This window comes from Scyliorhinus torazame, chromosome 5 (genome assembly GCF_047496885.1).
Source record: "Scyliorhinus torazame isolate Kashiwa2021f chromosome 5, sScyTor2.1, whole genome shotgun sequence".
NCBI lineage: Eukaryota > Metazoa > Chordata > Chondrichthyes > Carcharhiniformes > Scyliorhinidae > Scyliorhinus > Scyliorhinus torazame.
The window spans coordinates 98,606,833-98,621,354 of record NC_092711.1 but is presented as its reverse complement, the minus strand read 5'-3'; the positions used below and the strand labels follow the sequence as shown (position 1 = coordinate 98,621,354).

The following is a 14,522-nucleotide window of genomic DNA, read 5'->3' as shown; positions in this document are numbered from 1 at the left end:
TAAGAGAATTGTTATCTCAAAGTCTGGCCTTCTTTTTACTGCTGATTGGCTTTAACTATTTCGAATTTTCTCAATTCAGCCAAAGTGTCTGTCCATCAATTTAAGAGATATAGGTTTTTGAATATGTTGGTGTAATTTTTCCATTCAATCACTTGCCAATTTTCCAAATTATCGACACCTGCATCTCAACATTACTTAGAAAAAACACAGCCTTCAGGGCATTATGACCTTTGACTGTATATTACCATGGAAACGGGACTGCCTGTGCTGGAAAAGCAGCAGCATACAATGGGGTCTTTTAGCTATTTGGCGTCACTGACCTTGTTTGGCTCAACAATTTGCAAATGTTAAAATCTAGGTTGAATGAAAGAAAACTAAAGTGGATGTTCTGGATTAACCCTTAATGGGTTTCCAGCTTTGTTGCACTCAATTTATGCTTAATGTGTTCTCATTTAAACCTATTACCTTTATCATCTATAGCTAACTAGAAAAGCCAATTTCTATCAGTCCTCCCTTTTGATTCTTCTAAAGATTAATAAGATGAATCAAAATAATGAATAGAAATTGAGGAAGAAATGTGACAAGATAGAAGTAAGCGCGGGGAGGAACGCATTCACATTGTCTGTAATCGTTCACTTGTTTGTGAACAGCCTTCAACACTGGAGCGGGCAAAGCTTTGCAAGCGATACAAGCATTCTGGAAGCATTTTATTCAAAAAAATAATTATACAGTACAATTCAGTAATAATGGAAATTGATTATATGAATGGAGTATTATTTGGGTAATAATGCAATAATGCAGTCATAAAAGTTCAATAGTAGGAGCCTTAGAACATAGAACATAGAACAATACAGCGCAGTACAGGCCCTTCGGCCCACGATGTTGCACCGAAACAAAAGCCATCTAACCTACACTATGCCATTATCATCCATATGTTTATCCAATAAACTTTTAAATGCCCTCAATGTTGGCGAGTCCACTACTGTAGCAGGTAGGGCATTCCACGGCCTCACTACTCTTTGCGTAAAGAACCTACCTCTGTCCTATATCTATTACCCCTCAGTTTAAAGTTATGTCCCCTCGTGCCAGCCATTTCCATCCGCGGGAGAAGGCTCTCACTGTCCACCCTATCCAACCCCCTGATCATTTTGTATGCCTCTATTAAGCCTCCTCTTAACCTTCTTCTCTCCAACGAAAACAACCTCAAGTCCGTCAGCCTTTCCTCATAAGATTTTCCCTCCATACCAGGCAACATCCTGGTAAATCTCCTCTGCACCCGCTCCAAAGCCTCCACGTCCTTCCTATAATGCGGTGACCAGAACTGTACGCAATACTCCAAATGCGGCCGGACCAGAGTTCTGTACAGCTGCAACATGACCTCCCGACTCCGGAACTCAATCCCTCTACCAATAAAGGCCAACACTCCATAGGCCTTCTTCACAACCCTATCAACCTGGGTGGCAACTTTCAGGGATCTATGTACATGGACACCTAGATCCCTCTGCTCAGCCACACTTTCAAGAACTTTACCATTAGCCAAATATTCCGCATTCCTGTTATTCCTTCCAAAGTGAATCACCTCACACTTCTCTACATTAAACTCCATTTGCCACCTCTCAGCCCAGCTCTGCAGCTTATCTATATACCTTTGTAACCTGCTACATCCTTCCACACTATCGACAACACCACCGACTTTAGTATCGTCTGCAAATTTACTCACCCACCCTTCTGCGCCTTCCTCTAGGTCATTGATAAAAATGACAAACAGCAACGGCCCCAGAACAGATCCTTGTGGTACTCCACTTGTGACTGTACTCCATTCTGAACATTTCCCATCAACCACCACCCTCTGTCTTCTTTCAGCTAGCCAATTTCTGATCCACATCTCTAAATCACCCTCAATCCCCAGCCTCCGTATTTTTTGCAATAGCCTACCGTGGGGAACCTTATCAAACGCTTTGCTGAAATCCATATACACCACATCAACTGCTCTACCCTCGTCTACCTGTTCAGTCACCTTCTCAAAGAACTCAATAAGGTTTGTGAGGCATGACCTACCCTTCACAAAGCCATGCTGACTATCCCTGATCATATTATTCCTATCTAGATGATTATAAATCTTGTCCCTTATAATCCCCTCCAAGACTTTACCCACTACAGACGTGAGGCTCACCGGTCTATAGTTGCCGGGGTTGTCTCTGCTCCCCTTTTTGAACAAAGGGACCACATTTGCTGTCCTCCAGTCCTCTGGCACTATTCCTGTAGCCAATGATGACATAAAAATCAAAGCCAAAGGTCCAGCAATCTCTTCCCTGGCCTCCCATAGAATCCTAGGATAAATCCCATCAGGTCCCGGGGACTTATCTATTTTCAGCCTGTCCAGAATTGCCAACACCTCTTCCCTACGTACCTCAATGCCATCTATTCTATTAGCCTGGGGCTCAGCATTCTCCTCCACAACATTATCTTTTTCCTGAGTGAATACTGACGAAAAATATTCATTTAGTATCTCGCCTATCTCTTCAGACTCCACACACAATTTCCCATCCCTGTCCTTGACTGGTCCTACTCTTTCCCTAGTCATTCGCTTATTCCTGACATACCTATAGAAAGCTTTTGGGTTTTCCTTGATCCTTCCTGCCAAATACTTCTCATGTCCCCTCCTTGCTCGTCTTAGCTCTCTCTTTAGATCCTTCCTCGCTACCTTGTAACTATCCATCGCCCCAACCGAAACTTCACACTTCATCTTCACATAGGCCTTCTTCTTCCTCTTAACAAGAGATTCCACTTCCTTGGTAAACCACGGTTCCCTCGCTCGACGCCTTCCTCCCTGTCTGACCGGTACATACTTATCAAGAACACGCAGTAGCTGATCCTTGAACAAGCCCCCCTTGTTCAATGTCATGGGCTGGTAGTGCAGTTGGACCACTATGAACCACTTTGATTGTTGGGGCATTATGGGTAGCCAAACATTGGCTAATGCATCTGATCGGCAAGATCACTACGTAAATGACAAGCACAAATATGAAAAATCAGAGAAATCCCTGAATGATGGAAATTCCTGTGCCACCCACCCATCCAGAGAACCATCCCCAAAGAGTGGTGTCAGAGGGTTGGTAAAGTTTCCTAACTTCTTCTTGCATCTGTGCTGACATGCTTTTGATTTCTTCTGAATTACTGGGATGTAGGCGCAACACTCTGCACCAATCAGGGCACAGGTTCCACCTTTTTCAGCTAGCAAATAGTCAAGTGCCATCTGATTCTGTAAAGCCACAGTTCGAATGGCGAGCACCTCGGCTGAAATGCTACTTCCAGCTCGGGCAGTGTCATTGGCTATTTTCTCTAAGTCTACGGCCAATTTAATGTATTCTCCGGTCAATACGACGACGCCATAGGCAGGGATGAGAGCAGAAAAGAATTTCTCAGTCCCTGTGATCTCGCATTTAGACCTCGTGATGATAGTGGTAGGTTGATATTTCTCAAACTGTGGGATGAGAGGTCCATGTTTTGAGTCTGCGTTTATAGCATCGGCTAGGGAAAGGGAATGATGGATGAGGGGGACAATGAATCATAAATAACACACTCCTCTCCAGCTCACCGGGAGCCAAGGGTATGCAGTATTACCGCAGATGGAACAGGTGCCATTATAGGTAGAATATTGGGCAACCGGTTGTGGGGACCAACGTTCTGTAAATTTGTCCCATCGGTGTGATTAGGTAGCCCTTTAAAGTCGATGGGATTCCCTTCATGTCCATTGACCACTACCTTTCTTGTGTCATGAGTGCGCTGTGTACTGGCACTCACATCCAAATAATATTCATTTACTGTATCCCGCATTCCATGCTCTATGATTATAGCCGATTAAACATATGGTCCCAGTGTGATTATGACCAGTTGGGAAGGTTACTTGGGCTGGTTTCTGTTACCGATCATAGACATGTTGATACCATCGCTTGAAAGTGTTTAATGGGCGGCCTGCAGATCGCCATCTCTTAACCTCATCGTTTATCATTTCTTTGGTTCAGGTGTCTCCACATTGGGGAAGGGTATAGTCGCGATTTTGGAAAATGTACCATTCTGCCATTTGGGATAAAGTAAAAGGAACAGGCTGTCTTGGGATACCTGCTTGGGAATTGGTAGGGGTAGAAGAACACACCCAGCATTTAGAGATGTTAAAGTCTCTGGCATAGGTACAGGACATGTAAAGGAACGTGTTAACATTGAACTCCTGGGTAAGGCCTGCTGGGCCAAACATGTAACTGAAAATCAAAATTATGGCAAATATGTTTACAGATTCTGATTTTGGTATGCGCGCTTCACATGTGACGCATTAATCCATGATTTATTTCCTTGGAGTTTCACGGCTGACTGGGTTGTGAGTAATATCTGGTCGGTGGCTTCCCTCCTTGGCTCCGAACTGTTCGCGCTGAATTTTTTTCACGTAAACGGATTCGCCGGGCACCAAGTCGTGGCCCCCCCTCAGGAGGATTGCCCCACGCCGGCGACACCTGACAGCATTTGTTAAATTTTGACAATAACTAAGTAAAGCATCACTCATCAGATGAGAGTCTGCCTTTCTTAAGTCAATAGTTCCTGGCAGGGACATGGGTCTGCCAGTGATGATTAGGCCTGTGGTTCTGTTTGGGGTTGCTCTGATACTGCACAAAACTAGTGGCAAGGCTTGAATCCAACTCCTGCCTTCTTGGTTGTATTGGACAATCGTTCTTTTAAAGTCCGGTTCATGCGTTCCACTTGTCCTGATGTTTCTGGATGATAAGGGCAGTGTAGATTCCAATCGATGTTCAGTAACCTGCACACCTCCTGGCAAACAGCACCTGTAAAGTGGGTTCCATTGTCTGAGTCAATCTAGCTGGTACTCCCCATCTGGGAATATAGTCTTTGCATCGGACTTTGGCTGTATGGGTGGCTGTAGTCCTCCTGGCTGGAGCAGCCTCTCCCCATCTAGAGAACTTATCCACTATTACAAGGACATTAGTGTATCTTTGACATGTAGGAAGGGTGATGTAATCGACCTGCATGTTCTGGAATGATCCTGCAGGGGCAGGAGCTTTTAGCTGAGGCATTGATGTTATAGGTCCCAAGTTCTTTTGACAGGTTACACAGCGGTTTGATACCAATTGTGCAGGTGTTTTGAATCCTTTGCCACACCAACTTTTCTGGAATCGAGCCACCATCTGTCCTTGGGCTAAATGTCCCCATGGATGGGTCTGTTGGGCCAGAAATGGCATCAGTGCCAGTGGTGCAAATGATTTATCAGTCTGAACTTGTCTCCAAATATCATCATCATCATACAACTGGATACCTGAGTCTAACCATGACCATTTCTCTTCTTGTGTAGAGTCATGTTGCATTTCACGTAGATCTTGTAATAAATTGGTCACTCCCAATTTGTAGATGTGTCTTGGTTCTGCTGAAGAATCCCACTGAGAGGCAGCTTCCTTTGCTACTCAGTCTGCAAGGGCGTTTCCTTGTGCTTCTATAGTGTTGTCTTGAATACGGACCTTACACTTTAGAATGGATACTTCTTTTGGCTATGACTTCTAGGAGGTCATCATTTCAGTGGTGGGGGTCTAGAACTCGCTGTCTGATAGGGTCATAGAAGCAGAAATCCAGATCACTTTAAAATAAATGTCTTGGATATCCAATTGAAGGACTGGGACATGCAGGACAATCGACTGAGATCTGCGAAATGGGATTAAGCTGAATAGCTCCCAGCCAGCACACACACAACGGGGCAAATGGCCTCCATCTGTACCAGAACTTTGAGGTTTTTACTCTGATAGTTGGAGTTTGTTTCTGATGATAATAACCTCGAAGTTTAACATTCCAGATAGTGGTGAAAAAAATCAGCTGTTTTAAACACGTTGTAGATTTTTGTCTTTCCCGCCTGAGTGTTTAACATCACCTGGCTGGAGCTCAGAAAGGACAACCTCACCTCATAGAATCAGAGAATCTACAGTGCAGGAGGAGGCCATTCGGCCCATCAAGTCTGTGCCAGCCCTTGGAAAGTGCATTCTACTTAAGACCACACCTCCACCCTATCCCCAACTAACCTTTTTGGACACGAAGGGCAATTTATCCTGGCCAATCCACCTAACCTGCACATCTTCGGAGTGTGGGAGGAAAGCGGAGCACCCGGAAGAAACCCACGCAGACACGGGAGAACTTCCAGACTGCGCACAGACAGTGATCCAAGCCAGGAATCGAGCCCGGGTCCCTGGTGCTGTGAATCAGCAGTGCTAACCACTGTGCTACCGTGCCGTACTTGCATCCAAGCTCCCGGATTGTCTGTCTTCTCTCCGGGTAAGATTCTGTTTGTCTCTTGTATTTCACTGTGACAGGGCAGAGACCTGATTGAAGGGATTCCAACATGGAAGTTCTGGGAAAAATTGGCAAGGATTTGGGAGGTGGCAACATGTTCAAAGAGTTTGGAGAAGAGAGGGCGGTTGAAGGTGGGGCAGTTATTTGTAAGGATGGCAGGGTCAAGGGTTTGTTTTATTGAGGAGGGGGTGATGATGGAAGATTTGAAGGACAGAGGGGCATACCTGAAGGGAGAGAAATGTTGACAATATCCAGGGACACAGGGTAGTTTTCTTTATAAATGTTTTTTATTGGGGACACAGGGTAGTTGGCTATTCCCACTAGTTAGCTTCGTGGGAATAGGGTCGCTGGAGCAGGAGTTGGATCTCATGAACAAGATGAGCTCTGAGAGGGCATGAGGGGAGATGGGAGAGAAACTAGAGAAAGATGTGGGTTCAGGGCTCTGGAAAGAATGAAATTTAGTTTGGTCTGGTGGGTTCATGGAAGGGAGGGAAGCAGCTCAGGCAGCTGATCGGATTTACTCAATCTCAGTCACAAAGAAGCTCCACAAGCTCCTCAAACTTCTTGTTGGAGGTGAGGATGGAAGAGACAGGGGAGAGCGAGAGTACTTCAAAAGGAATTAACTTGTGTCAGAGATATTAAAAAGTTTCAGCACTCTGCGTATTTAACACAAATCAAATTTATTTGACTTTTAGCCAGAATATTACCCCTGTAAATGGGATGGAGTTTGTTATCGGCAGAAAGAGACCCAAATGAACATGGTTCAGTCCTGAATGTGAGTAACAGCAAAACCCAATCACTGTGGTTACTTGTGGCCCCGTTGGTGTCTCAGCAGGGCGGATGAAGTGGTGAATCCCTTCCCACACTGGGCGCAGGTGAATGGTCTCTCCCCAGTGTGAGTTCTCTGATGTACAGTGAGCTGAGATGATCGTCTGAACCCAGTCCCGCAGTGAGAGCACCTAAACGGTTTCTCGTCAGTGTGAACACGTTGATGGAACATCAGTTCCCCTGAACTTTTATAGCACTTCCCGCAGTCTGGACATTGGAACGGTCTCTCATCAGTGTGAACTCGCTGGTGACTCAGCAGGTGGGATGACTGAGTGAATCCCTTCCCACACTTGGTGCAGGTGAATAGACTCTTCCCAGTGTGAATTCGCTGATGTGCAGTGAGCTGAGATGATCGTCTAAACCCAGTCCCGCAGTGAGAGCACCTAAACGGTCTCTCGTCAGTGTGAACACGTTGATGGTACATCAGTTCCCCAGAACTTTTATAGCACTTCCCACAGTCTGGACATTGAAATGGTCTCTCATCAGTGTGAACTTGCTGGTGTTTCCGCAGGGCCGATGACTGAATGAATCCCTTCCCACACTTGGAGCAGGTGAATGGTCTCTCGCCAGTGTGAATTCGCTGGTGACTCCGCAGGGCCGTGAACTGAATAAATCCCTTCCCACACTTGGAGCAGGTGAATGGCCTCTCTCCAGTGTGACTGCGTCGATGAATTTCCAGCTTGGATGGGGAAGTGAATCCTTTCCCACATTCCGCGCATTTCCACGGTTTCTCCTCAGTTTGACTGCATATGTGGCTTGTGAGGCCTGAAGATTGACTGAATCCTTTTCCACACACACAACATGTGTACAGTTTCTCCCCACTGTGAACAATGCTTTTTCCTTCCATGTTCAAAATCCGCTAATATTCAGGATATGATAAATTGAGGACTGTGTCTGATCCTGATGTGATGCTTGGTTTGAGTTTCCGGACTTTGAATCCGCCCCTTTGAACACCCTGAGAAACTGATTTAAAACAGAAAATAGGGAGTGAGAGAGAACCCACAAAAACACAAAGGCAGGTTGTGAAATTGAGCTGAATGAATCTGGTCATTTGTGGGGCCGACACTGGGAAAAAGTGACCATGAAAACTGCTGGATTGTCATAAAAACCCAACTGGCCTCTTTGGGAGGAGAGAGAAAGAAGTGAAGAGGGATTTTGTATATCTACAAAACATATTAAGAGAGTAGTTGGCAAAGCAAATTCGATTTTGAGCTTCATAAACAGTAATATTGATGCTGAAGCTGTGCTTCTGGTGGCACAGTGATTGGCACTACTGCCTCACAGCGCCAGGGACCCGGGTTCAATTCCGACCTTGGTGACTGTGTGGAGTTTGCGCACTCCCAGTGTCTGCATCGGTTTCCACCAGGTGCTCAGGTTTCCTCCCACAGTCGAAAGAAAAGCAAATTAGTTGGATTGGCCTTGATAAATTGCCACTTAGTGTCCAAGGATATGCAGGTTAGGTGGGGCTATGGGGTTACAGGGACAGGGTAGGGGTGTGGGCCTCGGCAGGGTGCCCTTTCAGAGAATCAGTGCTGACTCGATGGACCGAATGGCCTCCTTCTGCACTGTAAGAATTCTAAGGGTCTAATTCTATTCTATGAATCTTTATGATGCTCTAGTCACCACTCTTCAGGAAGAATGTGAAGGTTCTTGGAGAAGGTGCAGAGGAGATTTACCAGAATGGTTCCAGCAAAGGAGGTTGAGGGGAGATTTGATTCAGGGACACAAGATTATGCCAGGTTTCGATCAGGTGGGCAAAGAAACGGTTTCCATTCACTGATCGTACAAGCAGTCGAGACACAGATTTAAATTTTGGGGTAAAACCTGAATTGAACAATATAAGATCCTGAGGTGTCTTGACAGGGTGGATGTGGAGTGGATGTTTCCTATTGAGGGAGAATCTGGAACAAGGGGGTCACTGTTGCAAAGTGAGGGGTCACCTATTTCAGATGGGGATAAGGATTGTTTTTTCTCTTGAGCGTTGCATGACAGGGGGTGGCATAGTGCTTAGCACTGCTGCCTCACAGCACCAGGGACCCGGGTTCAATTCCCAGCCTGACTGTGTGGAGTTTGCACTTTCTCCTCGTGTCTGTGTGGGTTTCCTCTGGGTGCTCCGGTTTCCTCCCACAGTCCAAAGATGTGCAGGTTAGGTTGAATCGGTTAGGATTGTATTCGCTGGAGTTCAGAAGAATGAGAGGGGAATCTCATAGAAACCTATAAAAAGTGGGTGGCATGGTGTCGCAGTGGTTAGCACAGCTGCCTCATGTCACCGAGGTCCCGGGTTCTATCCCAGCACCAGGTCACTGTCTATGTGGAGTTTGTACAGTCTCCCTGTGTTTGCGTGGGTCTCACCCCCACAAATCCAAAGATGTACAGGGTAGTTGGATTGGTCACGCTAAAATTGCCCTTAATTGCAAAAAAAAGAATTGGGCACTCTAAATTTATGTTAAAAAAACAGGACGAGACAGAGTAGATTCAGGAAGAATGTTCCCGATAGTGAGTGTGTCCAGAAATAGGGATCACGGGATAATTAGAGGATACGGGGTAGACCATTTAGGACAGAGATGAGAAATTTCTTCACCCAGAGAGTGGTGAGCCTATGGAATTCGTCGCCACAGGAACTAATTAAGGCCAAAACATTGCATGTTTTCAAGAAGTAGTTAGATACAGCACTTGGAGTGAAGGGGATCAAAGGATATGGGGGGGAAAGCGGGATTAGGCTATTGAGCCTAATCAGCTCTGAGCAATGGATGGTGGAGCAGGCTCGAAGGGCCAAATGGTCGCCGCCTAATCAGCTCTGACCAATGGATGGTGGAGCAGGCTCGAAGGGCCAAATGGTCTCCTCCTGCTCCTATTTTCTACGTTGCTCCGTATCTCTGCATGTAAGTGGTCTAGGAGGTATGAGGAAGAATGTTTTTACACAGCCAGTGGCAATGACCTTAAACTTGCTGCCTATAACAGTGTTTGGAAATAGACACAATAAATGATTTTTTTAAAAATTGGATAAAAACCTGAGAGAAATAAACCTGTGAGGATACAGAGACAGAGCAGGAGAATGACTCTGACTGGATTGCTCCAGATAATAATAATATTTATTAGTGTCACAAGTAGGCTTACATTAACACTGCAATGAAATTACTGTGAAAATCCCCAGGTCGTCACACTCCGGTGCCTGTTCGGGTGCACTGAACGAGAATTCAGAATGTCCAATTCACCTAACAGCACGTCTTTCGGGACTTGTGGGAGGAAACCGCAGCACCTGGAGGAAACCCACGCAGACACGGGGAGAACGTGCAGATTCCGCAGACAGTGTCCCAAGCCGGGAATAGAACTGGGGTCCCTGGCGCTGTGAAGCAACTGTGCTAACCACCGTTCCGAATAGAGAGCTAGCATGGACTCAATGGACCGAATACCCTTCTCTGCCCTTTTTTAAATTTTAAATATTTTAAAATAAATTTAGAGTACTCAGTTCATTATTTCCAATTAAGGGTCAATTTAGCGTGGTCAATCCACCTAACCTGCACATCTTTGGGTTGTGGGGGCGAAACCCCGCAAACACGGGGAGAATGTGCAAACTCCACATGGACAATGACCCAGAGCCGGGATCGAACCTGGGACCTCGGCGCTGTGAGGCAGCAGTGCTAACCACTGCACCACCGTGCTGCCAGCTGACTCTGACATTTCTGTCTAATCTCGCCTTGTAATCTAACCCTGGGGGGTTCAGATATCACTCAGGTAGATCTGTGCTACATTCGCTCCAAGGCCATCCTCTCCTTCCTCAGGTTTGTTGTCCAGAACTGAACACAGTTCTCCAGATTTGGTCTAACCAGGGTTTGTGAATCCCGGGGCTTTTCCAGTCACACGAGACCAGAAATCATCCCTCACAGACAGAACAGACAAACCTTTTACCTTCCACACCCAGATGCTGCTGAAATTCAGGTTCTAATAAATCAAGTGACTCTGTCAGATTGCGATGTGATGTTTGGTTTGCGTTTCCCGTCTGTTACACCTCCACTTCCAGTATCCTGTAAATTTACAGAAACCTCACTGTCAGTTTAGGATAGAAATTCACAACATTCTCTCATCGCCAACTTTGATTAAATGTATTCCTGGAGGTTTGATCACATGACCTTCCCACATCCTCCAGCCATTAATCGATCAACACATCCATCCTTGTGACACACTGCCTTCCTCGGCCACTTGGGAAGCAAAAGGGCTCATTACCTTACAGGACAGTGTTTGACTAGGGCAGCACGGTTCACAGTGGTTAGCACTGCTGTCTCACGGTGCCGAGGTCAGAGGTTCGATCCCGGTTCTGGGTCACTGTCCGTGTAGAGTTTGCACATTCTCCCCGTTTGTGTGGGTTTCGCCCCCACAACCCAAAGATGTGCAGGGTAGGTGGATTGGACACACTAAATTGCCCTTTAATTGGAAAAAATGAATTGGGCACTCTAAATTTAATTTTATCCCATTTTCAATATTTTCATATCCGCTGAAGAGAAATGTTCAAAAATATTTTTGATTTCCCAATGATTTTCCAGACACCCAGGTATGAATCTCACCAACGCAGGAGGTAAAATTTAAGTTCATTGAAAGTCTACTGAAGACCATGAAACAATTGTCGATTGTTGCAAAGACACATCTGGTTCACTCATGTCCTTCAGTGAAGGAAATCTTCGATCCTTACCTGGTTTGGCCAACATGTCTGATCCACAGTCAGCTGGTTGACCCTTAAAATGCCCTGAGATGCCCTCAGTTCAAGGGCAATTAGTGATGGGCAGTGAATGCTGGCCCAGCCAGTGACACCCACATCCCGTGAATGAATAGAAAAAAATAATGTCATCCTTACCTGGTCTGGCCAACACGATTCCAAACCACAGCAATGTGATTGACTCTTTAAATGCCCTCCGAGATGGTCTAGAAAACCACTCAGTTCAAGGGAAATTAGGGATGGGCAATAAATGTTGGCCCAGCCAGTGATTCCCACAAATGATTAAAATAAAATCCTGGAGACTCCAGTCAGTCAATCCGGGAGAGTTGGTATCCGGTCCAGGCTCGCAGCGCATGCGCCCTGCGGCACCGTGTCCTCTGTAAAGATGGCGGCCGGTAACCCGGGCCTGTCACCGCTCAGCTCACTCTGTTCGGTGCTGTCTAAGACGGGACCGTTAACATTTTCCTCGGGAGTTGAAGCCTCCACGGGGTATATATGAAGCCTCCCGGCTCACTCCGCAGCTTCTATCGCTCCCCGGCCACCCACCGGCTCCATTCCTGAAAGTCGCTCGATTGTTTCTTTCCCTCTCCTCGCACCGTCAGCGACAACCTGAACGGCGCATGCTCCAGGCACTGCTGGACTTTGCGCATGTGCGAGAAGCTTCTGTAATGTGGATGGAGCACATTCTCAGCTGCAACGCATGTTGGGTAATAAACTCGCCATTGAAATGGATATTTTTCATACAACTTATGCTTTGCGAACTGATTACCATTAGTAACATTGGGCCAAGGTAACAAATGTATGAAACCAATTAATACAGCACCTAAATAGTACGGGCCCTCCGCCACAGTTCTGTCCTGGGTGTGATTGACAACAGTGACGACAGTGAGATGTGAACTCATTATATCCATATCATAAAGTGGATCTAGAAGGTCTGGGGAAGATACAGGAAAGTGTACCAGAATGATGCCTGAACGAGCAGGTTACACCCAGCAAGAAATGCAGAGGCTCGATGAGCCATATGGTCTCCACCCGCTCCCATTTCTTGTGTTATTCTGAACATCACTGTCAATCTTTCCATGCAGACACAACAGATGCAACAACCACCAGTTCATCGCCATCCTTCCCATATTCCAGGATTCCAAACACACTTTTCAGGTGACAGTGATTCACTTGTATTTCTTGCTATCCAGTATTGTGTATTCACTGCACACGATTTGGTCTCCCCCACACTGAGGAGATTAAATCTGGATTGGTGACTGTGGAACATCACCATTCAGTCTGCAAGCATAATCCTGAGCTCCTGATCATTTAATATTTTAATTCCCCGCCCCATTCCCACTCTGTCCTCGGCCTCCTGCACTGCTCCAATAAAGCTCAAAGGAAACTCGAGGAACAGAACCTCATCCCTGATCAGGCAATTTATGACTTTCCAGACACAACATTCATTTCAGTAATTTCAGATTATAATCATCACTCCGATATTTTTAGACAGTTGGTGCTGGTAACGGTTCTGCTGTTGCCATTTATACTCACCTGGACCTGTCTTTTATTTCTTCTCTTTTCCTGTTAGTTTATTTACTTATCTCATTGCCACCCTGACGAATGTAATATAAAGTAGTTAGTTCAAATATTAGTTAACAGTAATGTAGATGTGGGCCAGTCTAATAGTAGTGAGTTCACAAAGGACAAAGGAATTCAGAAAGCATGGCAAGGAAGATGGGGAAAAGGATGCTGGGTAACAAGAGGCCCAGGGTTAAGGAATGCAAAGTGTGCCAATCAGGATGTATGGCCAGGTCAGGAGGGGTATAGGATGACCGATGGGAATCATGTATGTGAAACTTGATACCATTTGAATGTATTTGCAGAGATCTCTTTGTCTCCGACCTCAATCGTTTGAGGGGTCCAGGAGACAGCTTTTGTGTTCTGAGTCTCTGTGAAGCAAGTCAGCCTTGCAAGTTGGTTAAAATAAATAATACTATACCTACAAAATCCATCTAGAGTTTTATTGAGGCCAGACTGACGGGTAAAGAATTCAATATTGTCATTTGGTGCCGAAACCCGGAAATTGTCCAGACGGTCACCGACCAGCTGCGAAATCCGAATTAGACTGATGTTGAACAAGAAAAGTGGAACTGGGCCCACAATGTGTGTAGCTGTAAAATGACCACATTGAGTTTCCCCTCTTCTCATGGTCGGATTGGTCTGGTCACTTGCGGTTGGTACGGAAAGATCGTCTCGACGAAATCAAAGGTCAGTCTGGGGATTAGAAAATTAAACTGATGGGATATCATAATATTGATTCAGTTTTGGGTTAATTTTGGAATTGATGGGACATCGGATGATGGTTTAATTCGATGTGTGTGTGTGTTTTGAAATTGATGGGACATAGGATGATGGTTTAATTCCACGTGTGTGTGTTTTGGAATTGATTCAATTCCACGTGTGAGTGTTTTGGAAACTATAGTTGATTCAGCCAAAATTGTATCCTTGGACTGTAGTGGCGAGCAATGCAGTCTTGCGGATTAGTTCGAGATTATGGGGAATTGCTTGGATAACACAAGTGATCCAGGCAGTCCATTGCAAATATTATGTGATATTTATCCAGATAAAGCGAGAGATTTTAGGAAAATGTCAGCAA

The 14,522-nt window shown here is 45.6% G+C and overlaps 1 protein-coding gene across 8 annotated transcripts in view; it reads right to left on the bottom strand.

Moving 5' to 3' along the window:
• Positions 1 to 14,522, bottom strand: part of LOC140421511 (uncharacterized) — a 68,106-nt gene that overhangs the window by 43,552 nt on the left and 10,032 nt on the right. For 2 of the 8 annotated variants that reach the window (XR_011946870.1, XR_011946869.1), the window contains 2 exons: positions 11,080 to 11,195; positions 2,831 to 8,133 (listed from right to left, as the gene is read on the bottom strand). The gene's annotated coding sequence lies outside the window, so the exon portion shown is untranslated. The other 6 variants (XR_011946868.1, XR_011946874.1, XR_011946872.1 and 3 more) reach the window with 6 other exon arrangements.